Source organism: Myzus persicae, unplaced genomic scaffold (genome assembly GCF_001856785.1).
Source record: "Myzus persicae strain clone G006 unplaced genomic scaffold, MPER_G0061.0, whole genome shotgun sequence".
Classification (NCBI taxonomy): domain Eukaryota; kingdom Metazoa; phylum Arthropoda; class Insecta; order Hemiptera; family Aphididae; genus Myzus; species Myzus persicae.
The window spans coordinates 1-20,501 of NW_019100590.1; positions in this window are offsets into that span (position 1 = coordinate 1).

The following is a 20,501-nucleotide window of genomic DNA, read 5'->3' on the forward strand; positions in this document are numbered from 1 at the left end:
TAAAAAAGGAGAGAATATAGCGACTGGCGCAGTAAAAGTGGGCGGAGACGGCCGGCGAACGGGAACCGTCGCGATTGGTCGTCGTGGAAGAGAATCTATAGTGATATTTCATGGGAGAGAAAAAAAAGTTGCCGTTTTATTATATAAGACTATGTGACTATAGGTGAGCATATCCCATACCATAGCATATACCATTTTTGAGGATTCCATAGAATCTGTATGATCAAAACGGTTGAAACTTTACTTGGAACACATAATCTATACTTTTCTTTTATACCTTTCTTGTGCTAACAAGTGGTCCACATTACCCGGTTTAGCCAGGGGCGTATTCAGAAATGTTTTATGGGAGATTTGGTTAGGTATGGGGTGAAGTGGACCAGGGATTTGATTTTCATTAAAAGCCACTTTGAATTTTGATCGATTCAAGTTTTGAAGTGGGCCACTAAATTACATTTTTTTTAATAATTATACTAAATTTAGAGCTTAACAATATTTATCCCTGTTTATACATAATAATATATGCAATTACAAATTGCAGTTCAACCGCCCTTGCAACCTCGATATGAAGGTCCGTACGCAGTTCTACAACGTCACGACAAAATTTTTAAGATCCATCGCAACAACAACACCTCCACGATACCTCCGACCCATTCTTCTTTTCAGACGTATGACGGCGCTACAACACCTCACGTCGAGCGCTTCGACCCGATTGAATTGTACGCACTCAAAAAACCAAGTTGTTTCGAGGCAAACATATATTATACATTTTTTTGTATTATTCTACCTGTTTATGTAATTGTTTTGTACATATTATTATTTACGGATTTATTACCCAAATATGATAATAAACCTGAATTATATTAGGTACCTAAACCAACAATTTGTTTTAAATCTCACGACGAGACTTTTAACCATAGAACATTAATATGCATATAATACATAAAAATATATAATGCTTATAATATATATAGTATAAAATTTAAAATAACAAAAAAAATTGACTTAATATTTACGACGAATTTTAACGAAAAATTTCAATGTCGCCAGCAGCTAACGACGGAACGCTGGTCGGCGAAGGGTCGGGATCTCACGATAACCATCGACAAGGTGAACGCTTTTTGAATATCAAACGAACGATTCGGTGCAGCGCGATCGTCAAAATATGAAATATAATTTTTACTCTATAACAGTATTACACTACAATAGGACAAACTGACGATAGTACTATAATTATATAACCCTGACAAAAGACCCGTCCTGGCCCCAGTGATAAATTAAGTTTAAAAATGGAGTCTCCAAACACCTCTCAGATGTTAGCCTCGACGATTACGACTTCTTGAGTCCAAATCTTTTTTACTACTACAATAGAGCTCCGACACCACTGATGAGTGAATATAAAGAAGCGCGTCCTCAAATAGCTCAATAGTAGTGTCCATGTAAAATTCCCAATAGTTTGAAATAACAAGTAACACTAACAGTGACGAGGCTTGAGTCTTGAGGTTGGGGAGACGTTGGAAAAAAGGCACTATTTTATAAATTGATTTTATCTGTACTGACAAAAACTAGAAACAAAATTAAATATATTTAAAACGTGACTACTTTTTCAAACTTATGATACAACACTGCAGATTTTAATACTGTGTTCAGTGTTCAGTGACGGTTTGTTTACGTTAGTAATATTGTATTAAATTTTATTCAAAACTTACAATGAAAAACGAATTTAATAGACGTGTAAAGTTACTAACCGATGAAAAAATTCCAATGGTACGTAGGTTATTCAATAAAGAGTGACTGTTTGTGTAATGTAATAATAATAATAATCAATGATATGTATTATATTATTTTTGTAGTTATCAGTTATGATCAAATTATAAACAATCAAATCTTAATAAATTATAGTGTAGCTAAGCGGCCTATACACATCGCCGTGTTAGATATATTGTAGAATATATTATACAATTCTTATAACTACGTAACTATTTTTTAATCCCATTACAACATAATATTTGTGTATATAGTATAGACCTGCTGAATGTTTTAATTGTATTTCATAATTATTTTCATATTAACATATTACTATTGTACGGGCCGGGAACGGAACAATAATCGTCAGTGATGTCGGTCACCAAATGCTCCTTAGCGCTACTCCCACACACCGACCGACCTGTATATTTGTGTGTACCCGGGGTGCGTATAGGTGTTAGCAATTCAATAGAAGTATACGGGGTCGCTGAGCAAAACTTAATTGAACCATAGTGTGTAATGGGTGTGTATATGTGTGTATGTTTGTGCTTGTGTGTTTAAATAATTAATAACAGAAAGGTAACTGAATAAGTATAAATGATGGTAACTACGATTTCTGATAATTGATCTGTTGTATTATAGAAAAATTTTAAATAATAAATGTTACAATGGTAATGTTTCAATAATACACAGTATACAAATTGTACGATCCTTTTGGTCCAACAAGTAAAAATAATATACTAATTGGCCACCTGACACAATTAACAAATATATAATGATTCATGATGTGACAAGCTACCAGAGCCACTAATAATAATAATATGTCTCAATAGTATACAATAATATGAAATAGCTATTGGTGTTATAGTCCAATACAATAATAAAGTGTTCTTACTTACAATTTGGCCAGCTGCTACCTAACCTTAATAATGGTATTGGCATATACGATGTACAATGCACAAGTTAAAATGCTTGAAGCTTACAATAATCAATATTCTGAGTGATTATCACACCACAAACACAAATAATATCAAATATAAATATAATATTCATGGCGATTCGCATCGTTGAACAACAATAATAAGTCTGCGACGATCAGCGCGCACGGTGTTAGCAAACAATAATAATTATGTTATTTTATTATACTTGACGATTCGCGCCGTTTAAAGAGTATAAATTGAATTAGTGTCAATTAGATCCTAACGAATTTTCATAAATAAAAAATACGACAGAAAACACTAAAATTATTTCATATTACCTTCTATCTGCATGACTACATATGAATATTGAAATGAGTATATGAATATGAATATGTATTCAATATGAAATGTATACAGAGTTGTGATGGAATTTAAATTTTTCATAGGATAGTCCACTATGTCACCACCTAACGATAAATCCACTCTCAGGTGTATAAATCATAACAAAATGATTGTAGTTGTCACTAAATTATTGATAAATTATAAATAAATTATTTACCTCAACCCAAAGGGGCGTGCCTAGAAATTTTTTTTTTTTTTGGGGGGGGGAGTAGTATGAAAACTTGGTACAAACATTTTAGGTGAAATGTATACTAAACGCATGCATATCACCTACCTTTACATACATATATATACATTATACATACATACATGTATACATAAATACACACATACATACATACATAATACATACATACATACATGCATACATACATACATACACACATACATGCATGAATGCATGTATACTTGTATACATATAGACCTAATCAATTTTTTACATTGATCAATCACCTTATTTCATTATTTAATTCATTTTTAAATGTATTTATCACATGAATTAATTGAATTTCAATCAACTTGTAGATCCATCAACTTTATCCACTTCGTTTACATAGGGTCTATAAGCTCATAACAAATTAAATTCAAACTGTTAAACTTAATAAATATTACTATTTAATATATTCTTTAGATAATAAACTAATGTTATACTACCTCGATTCTAATTTCTAACGCATTGAAAACTTTACCCAAAACTATTATTGTTATACAATGTAAAGCTATATCCAAGCGTAAATACATCGATACATATAGATTCACATGAATATATATATGTATCGTTATAAATTATATGTGCATAAAAAATTAATAAATAATATACTATACTATTTAGTTATCGTATATACTCACCTAGGTAGAGGATAATTATACACATCCTATTAGATATAATGTGTATCAATGTTGTGACGAATCAGGTATTTTTCAAAGCATATAGTCTACTTCTTCACCTCTCACGTAGAATCAATATACTATGATAAACCCCATCACTGAATTGTACTTTAACTCATAACCCCTTAATGGAAACTTAGAGAAGACTACCCCTTGATTAATCCATTCACCATGCATACATACATAGTACATACATACATACATACATACATACATACATACATACATACATACATACATACATACATACATACATACATACATACATACATACATACATACATACATACATACATACATACATACATACATACATACATACATACATACATACATACATACATACAAGTATAAAAGTTTCAACCACAATTTCCAATGAAGTTATAAGTCATGGGTGGGGTAATGAATAAGACTGTCATACAGCGTTATTTTTTTTCTTCATAAGGGGAAATAAAAGGGTTGGTATGGTATATGATTCAATGATTGGGAAGGGGAAAAAATGTATAGGTTACTTGATGGAGAAAGACACAGCACAACAGCTTTTTGTTTTTTTTTAAATTTTATTTTTCCTTCTTCTTGACTTCTTTGAAAAACACTTACATATATGAATTTGAAAAATAAGTATAACCATAGTATTCTATAACCATGCGCTTTTCTCTAAAATGTACAAAATTTTAATTTTCATACTCCCTGTAAACATTTTTAATATTGTCCCTACAGAATGAGGACAACATTATTTTTCTTCTTATATTAATATAATTTAGTATATAATATATTTATATACTTTATAATTATATTATATTACCTATCTCAGTTTATGTTGCAGTTTAAAAACCGATTGGTTTTCTATTGATAATCGGTAACCGGCTATGCGAATAGTTTTATCTTACTATCTTAGATAGTAGATTCGATAACTTTGTGGGAAAATATCCACCTTCAAAAGCTTAGAATCATAAGTCGTATACAATTATGTCATATCTACACGTCTTAATCCAACGATTTCCATTTCCGGCTTAAAATGATAACCAAGTACTATAATATAAGTGTGCGTCAAAGTGTACTGGAAACATTTTCTGTCCCAGCTTAGGTGTGTATTGTGTGCCATATTATCATCAAAACTGTGAATTCGAAAACTAAAATACATTCTTTGAGAACATTTAAGTTAACGGCGACAAGCCTTAAGTCGCCTGGTAACAATAATATAATAGCAATAGTAAATACTAAATAATACAGCAATCGTAGGTGTGTGGTTTTTAGCCGCTCATATAACAGAACGCTGTCCTATATAAGGATTACTGCGATATAATAATATTATTTATATTAGATGATACACATGTGATAAATATAGAGTAATTCGATCATTTCGATCCGTACGAATAAAAATATCACAAAGAAAAACACTTATTGTGTTATATTTGAAAAAAAATATCTTAAGAGTCGAAATAGGTCCAGTCACTTTAAATAGTAAATAAATAAATCTCATAATAAAGTTTTATTTTTAAGAAGACGCCTGCCCATGCATTTGTTGTCTTCGTCTTAGACACGTACGACGTAGAACATTTTCGTTCACTAGTTTCAATAGTTTGCTGTTCGTTTTGATATTAAAGTGAATTTACCTATTATAAAAGTTTTAGGCAAGAACATTATCGATTAAGCGTTGGCGGATTTTTGGTTTTTTTTTAATTTGCCAGCGGGATATGAACATTTTTTATTTGTGCTGTGTTATTTCACATACTCGTATCTTGCTCGAAAATGAAAATATCGAAAATCCGCCGACGCTTAAGCAAGTATAATGTTCATACCTAAACGTTTGACAATTCTTAAATTCACTCTAATATCAAAACTAACAGCACACTATTCAAACTAGTGAACCAAAGTTTGCGATGTGGTAAGTTGATAAGATGGAGACAACTAACGCGTTTGTAGCATCGATATAGAGGTACCTATACCAATATTATTTGCTATACCTCTTATAGAAATATCGTCGTTACCACCTAATGGTGTAGTTTAATAATGCCGATAATAACTTATAGACTATAGTAATAAAGATAATATTTTTATGCCACACGCCACGCTTTGAGATAAATTTGTCGTAATTATATTAATTTCCGTCGTACCGCCGAAAGAAGATATCGTCGAATTATTATGTCACCGAAAAGTCCGCATCGAACTGTTATGTTTATGTTTAGAATAGACGTAATATTAAAATATCCAATGTAGGTAAGCAAAAGTACGTAAGAAATTGGCTTTAAGAATAATAAAAGGAAGAAAGGGGGACAGAGCTCACGATAGTGTTAATCCGGGCTTGATAAAACGAGCCTCGAGCAGAGCCCAGCCCAGCATTATTGACGATGTTATCTTTAATAAATTAGTTATATTTATAAAAATAGCGACGTTTTAAACATTTGACATGAGGAAAAAATTAAGAATAACTTTTAAAGCGATAAAGGTTCATGACTGTTCAAATGTTTCAATATCGTTATAGAAATAATTCAGTGTCCGTGTCCGATCAAGTTAGTCGTGTCCCGTGTCACAACAGCGTTAAGTTTTAATTTTTAATACACCTAAGTTGAATTAATTTTATTATTTATTTATAATGCGCTGTTATATTATAAACAATTATCGACTTCTACATTTAAAATAAAGAAAGATTCGTTGTAATGTTTTCTGCACGACCGTTCTAATAATGTCTTAAGTGAGTTTTGGAAATTTGTGCCAGAAGCATGTATTATGATGGAACCTGTATATCTTGGCTAGCAGTGATCAAAAACTATTGAATTTCTCAGACCAGTCATAGCTATCAAGATGCAAGTTGGAACGAAATGTCTTCGTCATTTTCTGTTGATGTAGTATTGTACACATCCTGATGCACAATTCACTGATTCGAGCAAAGGTTAGTTAATTGTTTTATCAGAATGTTCTTTGTATAACTTAGTGTTTATAGACTTTATATTAGAAAATATTGCACAGTATAACTTGTGGAGATTTAACAGTGTTAAATGATTGGGTTCCAAAATAGAAGAAAATAAACAAGCGTGGTAGATGGGAAAATAACATTTATTACATCTTTATTATACTATATTAGTATATTATTATATAATTATTATTATGACGAACGACGTTAGAGTTGCAGAGTCGTGGACAAAAATAATTAATTAAAAAACGTAAAACCAAAATAGCTAAAATAAACCAAATTTGTACAATATTGGTTTACTTAAGAAATTATTATTTCTACTAGCCGGTAAACACGACCGATTATTTTTCGGTCAGCTTGAATGTCTTACTATTTGAATAATCCGGCTTCGCTTGGGTGTAGTTTTTGTTTTCTCAAATGAAATTCTTAAATCAATACACATATTATTAGTAAAAAATGATTCTATAAATATAATTATAATTTGTATAATTTAACTTTATTTATGAATATTTGCAAATGATTCTATGATTATAGTTGTTCAATTATAATATGACTTAAGTCAAAACCTCTTGGTATACCAATTTGTAGTTAATAATTTTGGCAAGTGTTTATTTACGACAGAGTACGTAAACGATTATGACTGTATAATGACTAGAGCTCGGAATTATATGCATTAAAAACTAACCAAATATGTGCTATAAAAATCCTAAATATGCAAAACTATATACACTAAGATGTTTAGATGTTAAAATAATATGCACGAAAAACAAAAAATATTCATAAAAAAAATTTGCAAAAAACATTTATTTTTCAAACATTTAATTAATACCTAAAATGTATTTAAAAAAATGATCGAACCCAACTATGAATTAATACTTCTCAACTTTTCTTAATTTTTTTATTTTTTTTTGTGGGGAGTTTTCATCTATAAGAAAAAAATAGGAATACATTTTTATCAAAAATGTATCTTAAAATAAACTGACTTACCTAAATGTAAATTGCATAGTATGACAATCATTTTAGCTATATTTTCGAAAACCATTGATCGGCGTTTGTCAGTCAACAAATTTATATATCTTGAAAATGACCGTTCCGCGTCTACAGAAGTAATAGGCTCGTATTTAAAAAATAAAATACATAATTTAGGGATAAATGTTAACTTGTTTGAATTAATTCATTTTCACCATTTAAAATTTGTAATATTATCATATATAATAATCGAAACTATAAAAATATAATATTTTTTTCTTATATTATAATACTATATATTTCAAAAATGTATAAAACAACAAAAAAACATCGAAATATACAAAAATGCGTGATAAAAAAGTTTCATTTTGTAAATTGTTATGTCATGATTCAAATTTTATGCTCACTTGGCATATAATACGATCAACCAGAATAAATATACAAATGCATACAAACCACGCTCTATAGCAATGACTAATGAGTCATTACTAATGACCAATAAAATAAATTGTAAATAATAGATCACCCGTATGAGTATTTGGTAAAACCTTGTGCAAAAAAAATCTAAAAATGTTAAATAGTGTCTTCACAAGATTGGAACAAAATTGGAACATAAAAAAGGCCTGTTCTTTTATATTAATAAGGATTACAATATTATCTTACTGTAAGGTCATACGACCGACATTTTATCGTACGACCTATAGATTTTAAAAAGTCTAAATTTCATGCATTGTAGATACTATTTTAAATACATGTTTAACTTTATTATCCAATTCATTGCTATGGACGATATTATTATAATTTTATACATGTGATATGAACTACATAATTTCTCTGCTTTTGTAATAACAGAATCAGCAATAAGGGCTCTCTTTATGAAAATAACGAAAATTTGTTTAAAATAACATTTATTACATACTTTCTTAGCAAAGCGTATATTATTATATTATATTATTTTTATCAGGGCTCGGGACTTATAGCACTTAAAATCATTAAAGTAAAAGCTTAAAAACATCATCAAAAGCACTGAAATAAGCATTTTGAAAACTTAAATTTTAGAAAAATATATTTATCCCAAAAAAAAAACTAAAAAATTCTTATTTAAAAATCAAAAATCAAAAAAATAAATCTTTATCTTTATTTTACAAAAAAAAATGAAACTTCACTTTCGAGATTTAATGGATTTTCTGAAAAATAAAATGTAAGCTATATTTACAAATAGTTTTCAAAAAATTAATTAATTAAAAACACAACAATCTAGATAAGATAAGAATTATTTTTTATTTTAATCCCACCAAAAACAACTTCGTAGGAGAAAACCATAAAAATCTAGAAAAACTGGAAATAAACATTTTTTTTAAAAAATCGCCGAAAAGAGGCACTTTAAAATGTCGCAATTGAACCTTGTTGTAACATGGCATACACTACCATAGCACTCTGCTACATTTTTAGTCAATTCATAAAAATGCTTTGAGTCCCGAACCCTGATTATTATTATGACGACGGTAGCTGGATGTACAAAATATGTACCAACGACCAAGCATTCATCGCCGGAGGCTCACGCGCGCCGCCAGAAAATTATCTCGCCCGACTAGGTCCCTGGTACCCGATTTGTCTAAATACGTGTAAAAACACTAAAAACCGCCAGTCGACCACATCGATGTTGCTGCTTGTCGAATAAATAATATAAATAAATAAGTTATAAAAAATAATAATAATATTATAATATAATATTTATATGTATATTATATTATATTATATTATAATATAATATTACGACACACCAAATGTTGAAATGTCGCCTTATTGTCCGCGACACCGTTGCACGGTTCACCTGTTGAGTCCCCGCCGCCAGAAAATAACCAACGACATCATACGCACGAGTACTCCACCGTGCGCACTACAGCAATAATATTATAGCAGTAGTAGTTGCCGTCGACTTCGATGCGCGCCGCGTGCACACTACAGCAATAATATAGTAGTAGTAGTTGCCGTCGACTTCGATGCGCGCCGCGTGCCGCGCGCCGCCGACATCCGAGAATCGGCGCACGGGCTGCGCAGTGCGCGCCGCGGTCGGTCTATCCACTCTGCCCAGTACCCACTACCGTGTTCTACTTCGGCGTGGCTGAGTTCGTTCCGTTCCGTACGCACGCGACCGATGTTGGTTATCAGAGCGCTGCGCATGTGCGTTGTGCTAGCGAACTACGAACGTATATTTTTTGCATCCAACCGACTTCACCGCTGCTACGACACCACTCATAAGTTATTAGTGCAGTGCAGTGCACCGGGCGCCTTCACCCGGATCTTGATTAAGGTGTTTTGTGGTCTTTGGCAAAACCAAAAAACGTGCCCCTTGTCGACAGTGGCGTATTTGTACAGCCCCCCCCCCACGCACGAGTCGTATAAAACAAATTAATAATTACAATTTACTTATAAATTTTCCCTAACAAAATTACAATGTTACACATTTTCAGCCGTACACGCTACGGATTTCCTGCACCCATTATCATTGATTATAAATACAATAGATCGGTCACTACAAAAGAAATGACGCTGCGCTGAAAGAAATTGTTTGCGATAGAGCGCGATAATGTAATTTTGGTATTTTTGTCTACAATAAGATTAATATTANGACTTCGATGCGCGCCGCGTGCCGCGTGCCGCGCGCCGCCGACATCCGAGAATCGGCGCACGGACTGCGCACTGCGCGCCGCTGTCGGTCTATCCACTCTACCCAGTATCCACTACCGTGTTCTACTGGCTGAGTTCGCTGAGTTCGCTCCGTTCTGTACGCACGCGACCTATGTTGGTTATCAGAGCGCTGCGCATGTGCGTTGTGCCAGCGAACTACGAACGTATATTTTTTGCATCCAACCGACTTCACCGCTGCTACGGCACCACTCATAAGTTATTAGTGCAGTGCAGTGCACCGGGAAACCTTCAATCGGGTCTTGATTTAGGCGTTTTGTGGTAACCAAAAACGTGCCCCTTGTCGACAGTGGCGTATACGTACAGCCCCCCCCCCCACGCACGAGTTGTATAAGACAAATTAATAATTACAATTTACTTATAAATTTTCCCTAACAAAATTACAATGTTATACATTTCCAGCCGTACACGCTACGGATTTCCTGCACCCATTATCATTGATTATAAATACAATAGATCGGTCACTACAGAAGAAATTACGCTGCGCTGAAAGAAATTGTTTGCGATAGAGCGCGATAATGTAATTTTGGTATTTTTTTTGTTGTTATTTTTGTCTACAATAAGAATAATATATTATTATATTTCACTGATCGCCCGCCGCATCGTCGTCATCGCCGACCGCCGTCACACGTCGTCGCGTGTCGGCCCGCCATCCGCACTCTCGCGTCAAGCGATTATTTGCAACCACAGGTCACGCGCAGCAGCACTCGAATCCAACAAAATTAAAAATATTATAATCATCGTCGATCGCTAACATCGGTAGCACCGCGACCGGATTAAGATTGACATTTTTAAATTACTTATAGGTGCATAATATGTTATGTGAATCTTGGGTTCTTTGTACTTAGGTTATATTTTAATTTCTACGTACAAGCAATATTTTGCAAGCTACGATATGTGCTTTTTTCATAGTTATTATTTTTTTTTAAATAAACACCTGCTAATAAAAATAAAAATAAAAACAACAGTTAAATACTATAATAGATATTTTTATCGAAACCACGATAACGAAATGCATATAATAAAACTAGTTATATCACATAGCTATATTTATACACAGTAGAATTTTTATAATATTTTGACTTTTATTGAAGTATTTATAGAAAATTGAAATTTTCTTAATATTTTGTTGTTTTGTAATAGCGATAATAATTATTTTAAGCAGTCAAAATAATCTTTAAAATTTAACACAAGGTCTCTTACAAATTGCATTTGTTGCAGTTATAAAAACCGTTAAGTATGTCAGTGAAAATATATTGTCTTACAAAATAAAAAAGCAGGTAAGTGGACATAAGTATGGGTTATAAGTGGGTCACTCAAGTAGTCAATTTATAATTTTTTAATCAGCTGATAAAATATACAATCAAATGAAAATAAGTGATCCTCACTATGTGTATTTATAATTTAATTTAGCAATAATATGGTTAAAAATCTGTTGTTTAAAATTTTATGACAACGGAAATAGAACAATATTATGCATCTAAATCAATTATATTCCCTATCTTAATTGTATGTCAAATAGTGCAATATGGTCTACTTTTTAAATAGTACGTTTTGTAAAAATTTGAGGAATTCGTCCGTTTTGAGTCAGTTTGTCAACTGAAAAAATATTATTAAATATAGTGAATATTACGTTTTGACATAAATTAGAAATAGTGGGTTTAGTTTTATTTTTGCCATTGAAAATAGTCATTCGTGGGTTCCCGGTTAATTTTAACAAAAGAAATAGTATGTTTTGTCAACATTTGATCTTACCATTCGATAAACTGTCTTTTTCTCTATTTGAGAATCATTATATACTTCAATTTCATCAATTTTGGAAATAGTACGTTTTGCATTGTCGCCCCCTCATATAACTATTTATACTTTGTTATTATGCGCTTCATTTTCTTTCTCTTGTCGACTATCACAGCTACTAGGTATTCGATGGGTATGAAACGAACTTCTGACTATAATATTATAGAGAATTTCCCATTTTCTAAGCAATAAAATATTTAGTTACGAAACAACAAAAATGTGTAAGTACCTTGTACCTATACTATACTTCCCCATGAAAATGTTATCGGTTTTTGGTTTCTGACTTAGTTGTTACGGTAATCAAAAAAATATCATTTTCGCGCTATGTATGTCATTTAATTGTTGTATTTACTTATATAAATGCAATGGAATCGATTTCGATATTGCACGGATTTTTGAATTGTACACGAAAAATTATGTTTTTTAGGGGTATTCGTCAAAATTCTATCATCTTAATAGATATATACAGGCCCTCATTTTTTATATAGTTAATAATATATTGAATCAATTATAAGATACATTAAGCTCTATACATTGAAAGTTCTTAATTTATCACATATTATACCCAATATGTTTTAAAATAACAAGTAACATAAACAGTGACGAGTCTTGGGCCGGGGAAAAAAGGCACTATCTAATAAATTTTAATATTATGTTCAGTGTTTAGTGTTTAGTGCTCAATGTGTTCAGACTGTTTGTTCACATTTGTAATATTTTATACAATTTTATTCAAAATTTACCACAAAACGAATTTAATATATGTTTAAAGTTACTGTACAATGAAAAAATTCCATAAGTACGTAGGTTAGGCAATAAAGAGTTACGGTTTATACTTTATGTAATAATAATATTATGTATCATATTATTACTTTTGTAGTTATCAGTTATCATCAATTAAGAAACAATCGAATCTTAATGAACACTCATGTAGCTAAGTTGCCTATGCACATCGCCGTGTTACAAATATTGCAGAATAATATCTTATAATATTCTTATAAATACGTAGCTATTTTTCAATTAAAAATCACATTACAACATAATATTTGTGTATATAGTATCTGGGTATTTTTTTTATTGTATTTCATAATTATTGTCATATTAACGTATTCTCATTTATTTATTTATAATTTCCAAATCAGTGTAGTTACTTTTTATGAACATAAAGACTTTTTTAACGTAATTTGTATATCATTCATGTACATAATAAAGAATAAAAAAGCTGTATTCATACGTATCAGGTATGATCTTTAAATATTCTGTTGAAAAGCAATGGTTTGTAGTAAGCTTAGTAATTTTATATGATGAATAAAATATATTTTAAACTATTACTTCACAATATATATATGTAATTTTATTGTGTTATTACTTATTAGTAGTTTATTGTAGTTAGTAATTGTAATTATAAATAATGATGATTACATAACCACAAACACCAGTTCGTTGTAAAAAATGTGCTTTATTTCTGACATCCTTCGCTTAAGAAGATATATGAAGTTTTTTTTATAAGTAAAACGTTTACCATTACATTTCATACATTTTATATGATGATCTTGATGTCTTATCTGTAAGTATATTATGTATCATGTATGTCCATGTGTGATCTTCGTCGTATAGTTCACAATACTTACACATATATACAATATTTTTTATGTTTATACAATAGTACACTTTAAAACGCGGTAAATTATATTATTTTTGGATCACTTTTTTTAAAAATTATTTATAACCTCTATTTTACCCAGTTTTGAAAATAAACTTTAAATATTTGGTCTGCAGATTATTAATAAAAAAGTATAATAATTATATGATATTTAAACATTTTGATAGTTTATGAGTATGGAGAATAGCGTTTTCTTAAATCATTAACCACACCCGTATTTACATTTTAGTAAGTATTTAGTCGTGTGTATATTAAGTTAAATAGGGTATATAATTGATATTTTTATCAATTTTAGTTATTTTGCCGTAATTTAATAATATTATTGGTGAGCGCCTACTCAAAACTTCTGTAGAAATCTACAAGCCCTGATTTTTAATATAGTTAATAATAATGTATTGAAACAGTTGATATATATTAATTTCTATACATTCAAAGTGCTTAATTTATCATATAATATATAGAATGTGTTATTTGAAATACTAAGGAATATGAACAGTAGCTAGGCTTGAGTCTTTAGGTCGGGGGGGGGGGGGGGTTGGTAATTTATTAACTTGAATTTTTGTCAAGTGGTTGTTATCCTCTGGAAATGTTTGCATTTGTTTTACACTGACATCAGAAGACGTAATTTTGATATTGGCAGCTTTGAAGAAAATAGGCATTGGATTTAATTAAGTTTGATTACAATAAAATGATTTACATAGAATGAGATCTATAAATAAAATAATTAATTTACATAGAATGAGATGTATAAATAAAATATAAATTAAAAAGTAGTTATTAAATCAAGTGAAAGGCATCAATAATGTCACCGTCTTCAATAGAAAGTAATGAAGCGGTATCGGTATTAAAAACTGTTCTTCCATCAAACCGGAATATGACATCTGTTTCAAGCATGTTCTAAAATATTAAAATTTTGAATGATTTAAAAAAAAGTATTGTATTTATAAACCATTAAACAGGCCCATAGGTATAGTTATAATACTAGCCATACAGAAAAACAAAAAATATCAAATTCATTGTCAAAATCACTTCAGTGGACTTGAAGAGAAGTTTTTCAAAATAAAAATATTTATTAACAGATAGGTAATCGTCGTAAAGTAAATTGCTCTAATTGCAATGATTTTAAATTTTTAGTAAATTACTTAAATTAGAAAAGTTTTATTGTAAGCTTTGATACATTTATAAAACAAATATTTATAATTTTTTTATTTCATTTTTAAAGACATCATATTATTATATATATGATTTTATAGTGTATTATTACTTATTAGTAGTTTATTTTAGTTAGTATTGGTAATTATAAATAATGATTACATAATCACAAATACCAGTTCGTTGTAAAAAATGTGCTTTATTTCTGACATCCCTTAATTAAGAAGATATACGAAGTTTTTTTTTAAAGTAAAACGTTTACCATTATATTTCATACATTATTTTAAACCTTTGATATCTTATCTGTAAGTGTATTATACTATTATGTATGTCCAAGTGTGATCTTCATCGTATAGTTCATAATACTCACATATGTATACAATATTTTTTATGTTTTACACTGACATCAGAAGACGTAATTTTGATATTTTGGTACTTTTATCTATTTACACTTAGAGGGTACTTTATAACATTCTCTTGTTTGGATCATAGAAACATTTTATTTTTATTCATCACCATTATTATTTAAAGTTTGAGTATATGGATGGTTTAATTATTTATCAATTTTTAAATTCCTTCATCATATTCAATTCTGTTAGTATAACAGTTTACTAACGTAAAGTGGATATGAAAAATTTCTTTCATTCATGACCTGCAATTCTTAGGTGGGTACCTACTATAAATCTCTAGCGCTCTGGCCAAAAAGGTGCTAAATAATAAAATATGCCTCTGAGTATAATAATCATGTTTAATTATATTGGTAACTGGTACATGAATTGCTTAATCCAGTTTTATATTCTGAGTGGTAATGTTTATTAATTACCTATGCACTACCATACAATGTACATTTTTATAACACTCGAAAATAGATTGATTTAACCCTAATATTTATTTAAGATTTTGAGACCAATAATTCTTTATAGTTCAACTATTATTCATCTTTAATGGAAATTTGAAATCTAAAGAATTAACTTTTTTTTTTAATTCTGGAACTATAGATGATACCTTGTCAGATTTTTAATGGACACTAAGATCTACTTATTTTGTATAAATTATTATTACCTACTTATTAATTGTACTGGAGATTATTTATATTCTTAAATTTCATTGTACATTGTACATATTTAATATTTCAAATGTGTAATTATTTTTTCCATCACAATGAAATTCTATTTAGCCCATTGGTTTAAATTTAAGCTGTTATTGGGTGTGATCAATTTTCTTCAGTCAGTTTAAAACAAAAGTTTATTGAAATGTATGGTAACTAACTTGGATAAAGCAAATGTCACCAAATGAATTCAACACTTTACTTAATAAATATTTGCATGTATGGTTTTTTGTTGGCTTGTGTCAATAGAATTATAAAATTTATAACTTTTTGACTATAAACTTTAATGAACTTATATTTTACAAGGTTATTCATACAAAAGCAACAATTTTCACGGCTTATGAATATCTAATGATTATTTTCTACTAATTTGTTTAGACATTGGTCGCATTTAAAAGTGCAATAAATATAGCAAAATAGTATATACCAATACAATAAATTTACAAAATAATACGGTTGGACTCATTTTGAACCTCTGGCATGAACCAAAATTCTGTAAGTTAACAGTGAGTCATACCTAATCACGTATTGAGAGTATATAACTTGTGGCTAATAAAAGTATTGCTAGTGTTTTAAACAATTAGTAGATATCTCTATTGATATTACATTTTAAAGACTTGCGTTATATATTACCAAGTTATTTACACAAAGCCAACTATTTTTAACCATTTTAAGCATATGAATACTTATTTTAAGTACTAGTTATTTGTTTAAACATTTGTCTCATTTAATAATATAACAAATATAGCGAAATAGTAAATACATAATTCATTATTCAATTGAAATAACTTTTTACTTCTAGTACAAAAATTTCCTTTAAGCTTAAATTGTGAAGTATGTTTTTATGAGGCATTATGTATTAAACTGCTAGCTTTCATAAACTGCATTTCTTTAGATACCTATCGTAGATATAAATAAAGTATGTATCTTACATAGGTACTATAGATTGTTTTATATAAAAAAAAAGAATAGTCTTTCAAAAATAATGCATTTGCTTTTAAATTTAGGTTTACCATACATATCTTGATTAGGTACTGGCTAATTTTACTATACTAAATTTACTAAATGGTACACCAATCATTTGTCTTTATATCAGTTTATGTTGATCCTTACGTTTCAAAATTTTACACATTTCAAATATCTTTACATTTACATGCTTCTTAATACGTTACTAAATTAGAACCAAATGGAAATAAAAAAGTTTTCAATCTCAATCTAAACCTAACCCTATTCGGCTATTCACCACTCTGAATATATTACTATAATTTTTTACTGATGTAATCGACATATTTAAAATACTTGATAATTATATTTGATGTCATGATTGGGACTTTTGATGTTGATATAATTAAATTAAAAACTTATATTATAGTATTTATAATAATATAAAACCTTATTTTGTATATTATACGGTTTTTACTTATTAGAGCAAAAAAATGTTCTAGAAATATAGTCGAAAAATTAAATTGCTTACACAAATTGTATGTATTCTACCAATGTTGTATAAATATTGTAGGAGTTCCGTGTGATGATGGCTTTGCTCTTCATGCCACAGATGACAATCTCTCCTATCGATATATTTTTTTTTCTTTAAAGACTTTGGAGCAACAGGTACAATATTATTCAAAAAAAGAAAAATTGATAATACTACAGACAATAATAAAATAATTTTTTCAATAAATTCAGTCAAAGTTGTCTTGTATAGTGCATATTTGCTCATATTTTTATGTGTTTGTGTTTAAAAATTTTAAGTCTCTAGACTAGCTATAACCTTTAGTCAAATAAATATGCCCGAGGTGGCACACGAAAAGATTTTGTGGGCACGCGAACATTTTTACTATTAAATATTATGTAATATATAATATTATAGGTAATATATAAAAAGCATACAGTTTTTATCAGTCATTAATGATTATTCAATTTTATCTGTTGATAAAATAATATTATCTATATGATAATGTGTTTAGTATGTTATTCACTTACGTTTATTGAGAGTAATAAACCTACCTCAGTAAACACTAATCAGTACAAATACGTCTGGCAATTTGTAAGTGCGTCCAAGAATTTTCAAATATTATTGAGACAGCTATGAATGAGTTCTCTACACGAGAAAAAATAATTAACAAAGCAATATTATTATAATCATTATTATTATTTATTATATATTGTTATTATTGTGTACCTAAACTAACCTTTTTATACTAATACATTAATTATACAATCAAATTATAGTATAACAAAATATAATATTCGAAATATTTTTTTCAAGGCACGCTCTAAAAAAAAAGGTAATTTTGGGCACACAGTGTTCAAGTGGTTTGCTATCCCTGATATAGGTACTAATATATTTTTATGTCAGTTATGTTTGTGAAAATTATTGTAATATATTAGTTATGCCAGCAGTGCATGGAGAAATCCTGTGAGTTTTATATTAGTAGTATTTATTTATTAATATCATATTGTACATCTTTAACTTGTTGGGTCAAAAAAGCCGCAAAAGTCAAGAACTATTAGTTATTTTATATTATATTTTCGTTGAGCTACAAGGTCGACATATTTCATATTATTATTTCGTAGATATTGTCTGGCCATAAAAGCCGCTTATAAAATACAATTTGTAACATAAGACCAATAGCTAGAAATATTATATTATTGTTCAACGCATTTTGCAGTTGAGAATTATTTCAATATATTGTGTAATATAAAGAAAAAAAAACTATCAATATTATTATCCAGCTCCACAGTCGTGGCACGTACTAAGTTAAAATAATATAGGAGTGGTACGACAGTGTACATCTTGAAGTAGCAGTTGTCCATTTAAACAGTGCACATTTTTATTCATATAAAGTATATACTTTCTCTCCAAGTAAATTAATTATTGAAATAAATAAGTAAATTTTAAGATTTTACAGATTTTATATTATCCAAGTGGTTTTTAACGTTTTAGAAAAACGTGTTTATTTCGAATTGTATAAAATTTGTCAGACCCGAGATCAGCAATACTACTTGTGTCTCCTCTACAATGCGCCCGTTTCCGGCTTAAAACGATTAACAAGTAACAGTACTACAATAAAAGTGTGCATCAACGTGTGTGTTCGTGTTCTACTTCTTTCGAATTTATTGTCGTTGGGACTTCGACACGGTCAAAATGAGAGATTAATGTAGTATGCGACGGCGGAAAATATTTTCTATCCCAGCATGCGTGTGTATTGTGTGTCATATTATCATCCAAACTGTGATTTCGAAAACTACAACACATTTCGAAGGCGACACGCGGGCACCCGGTAACAATAGCACAGTTGGTAGTATAGCTATAGTACCTAAATAATATAGCGATCGTAGGGATGCGCCTTTTAGGAGCTCATAACAGAACGCTGTCCTATATAATATGGATTACAGCGATATAATAATATTGCATATGTATATAATACCCATATGATGAATTCATATTCAATATTAATATACAGTTGTTTGGTCCATACAGATAGAAATATCACAAAGAAAAACACTTGTATTTTGTTTGAAAAAAAACATATAAAAGCCGATAAGGGGTCCATAATGTCAAGTGAAATTCGGACTTATGTTATAATTTATGGCATGGGTATTATACACAAAATATAACAAAGTGCGTGTGAGTGTGCGTGGGTGCGAATGGTGTTGTTCTTGTCGTCGAGGGTTGTTGGAAAAATGTATTGTGTGTAATGTGTATACATATATATATATATATATATTATATATGACCATGTCGTATTGAATATCTTTGGTGTTGAGGCCCGAACGCCATTTAGTTACGGATCGACACACACACACACACACACACACACACCCGCACACAACATAATATTTTCTGTTTCAACTATCTGCGTGTGCTTGAATGGTGTTCGTGTTGTATTGAATACCAAGGTACAACATAACGTCGGTTCACACGGGATAAGAAAATAAAACAAAAACCAGTTTCTGTGTCCGGCATACTATATATTGGAAATACATGAGTTTACTGTACTTTACTATATTTTACTTCTAACCGCAAATAATATACTAATATTATGTTATAGGTAATACCCGAAATTCGTCAAAACTAGTTGTTTTTACTAACCCCTTTCGTAAAAACTGACTTTAACTAGTTAAAGAATTAACTTCAAGTTTAAATATCTTTAAAAATATTATCACGTGGTCTTTATCGGTTCGGTGACAGCGATCGGCCGAGATGTCTACTGTAGTAATTATTGTTATTTATAA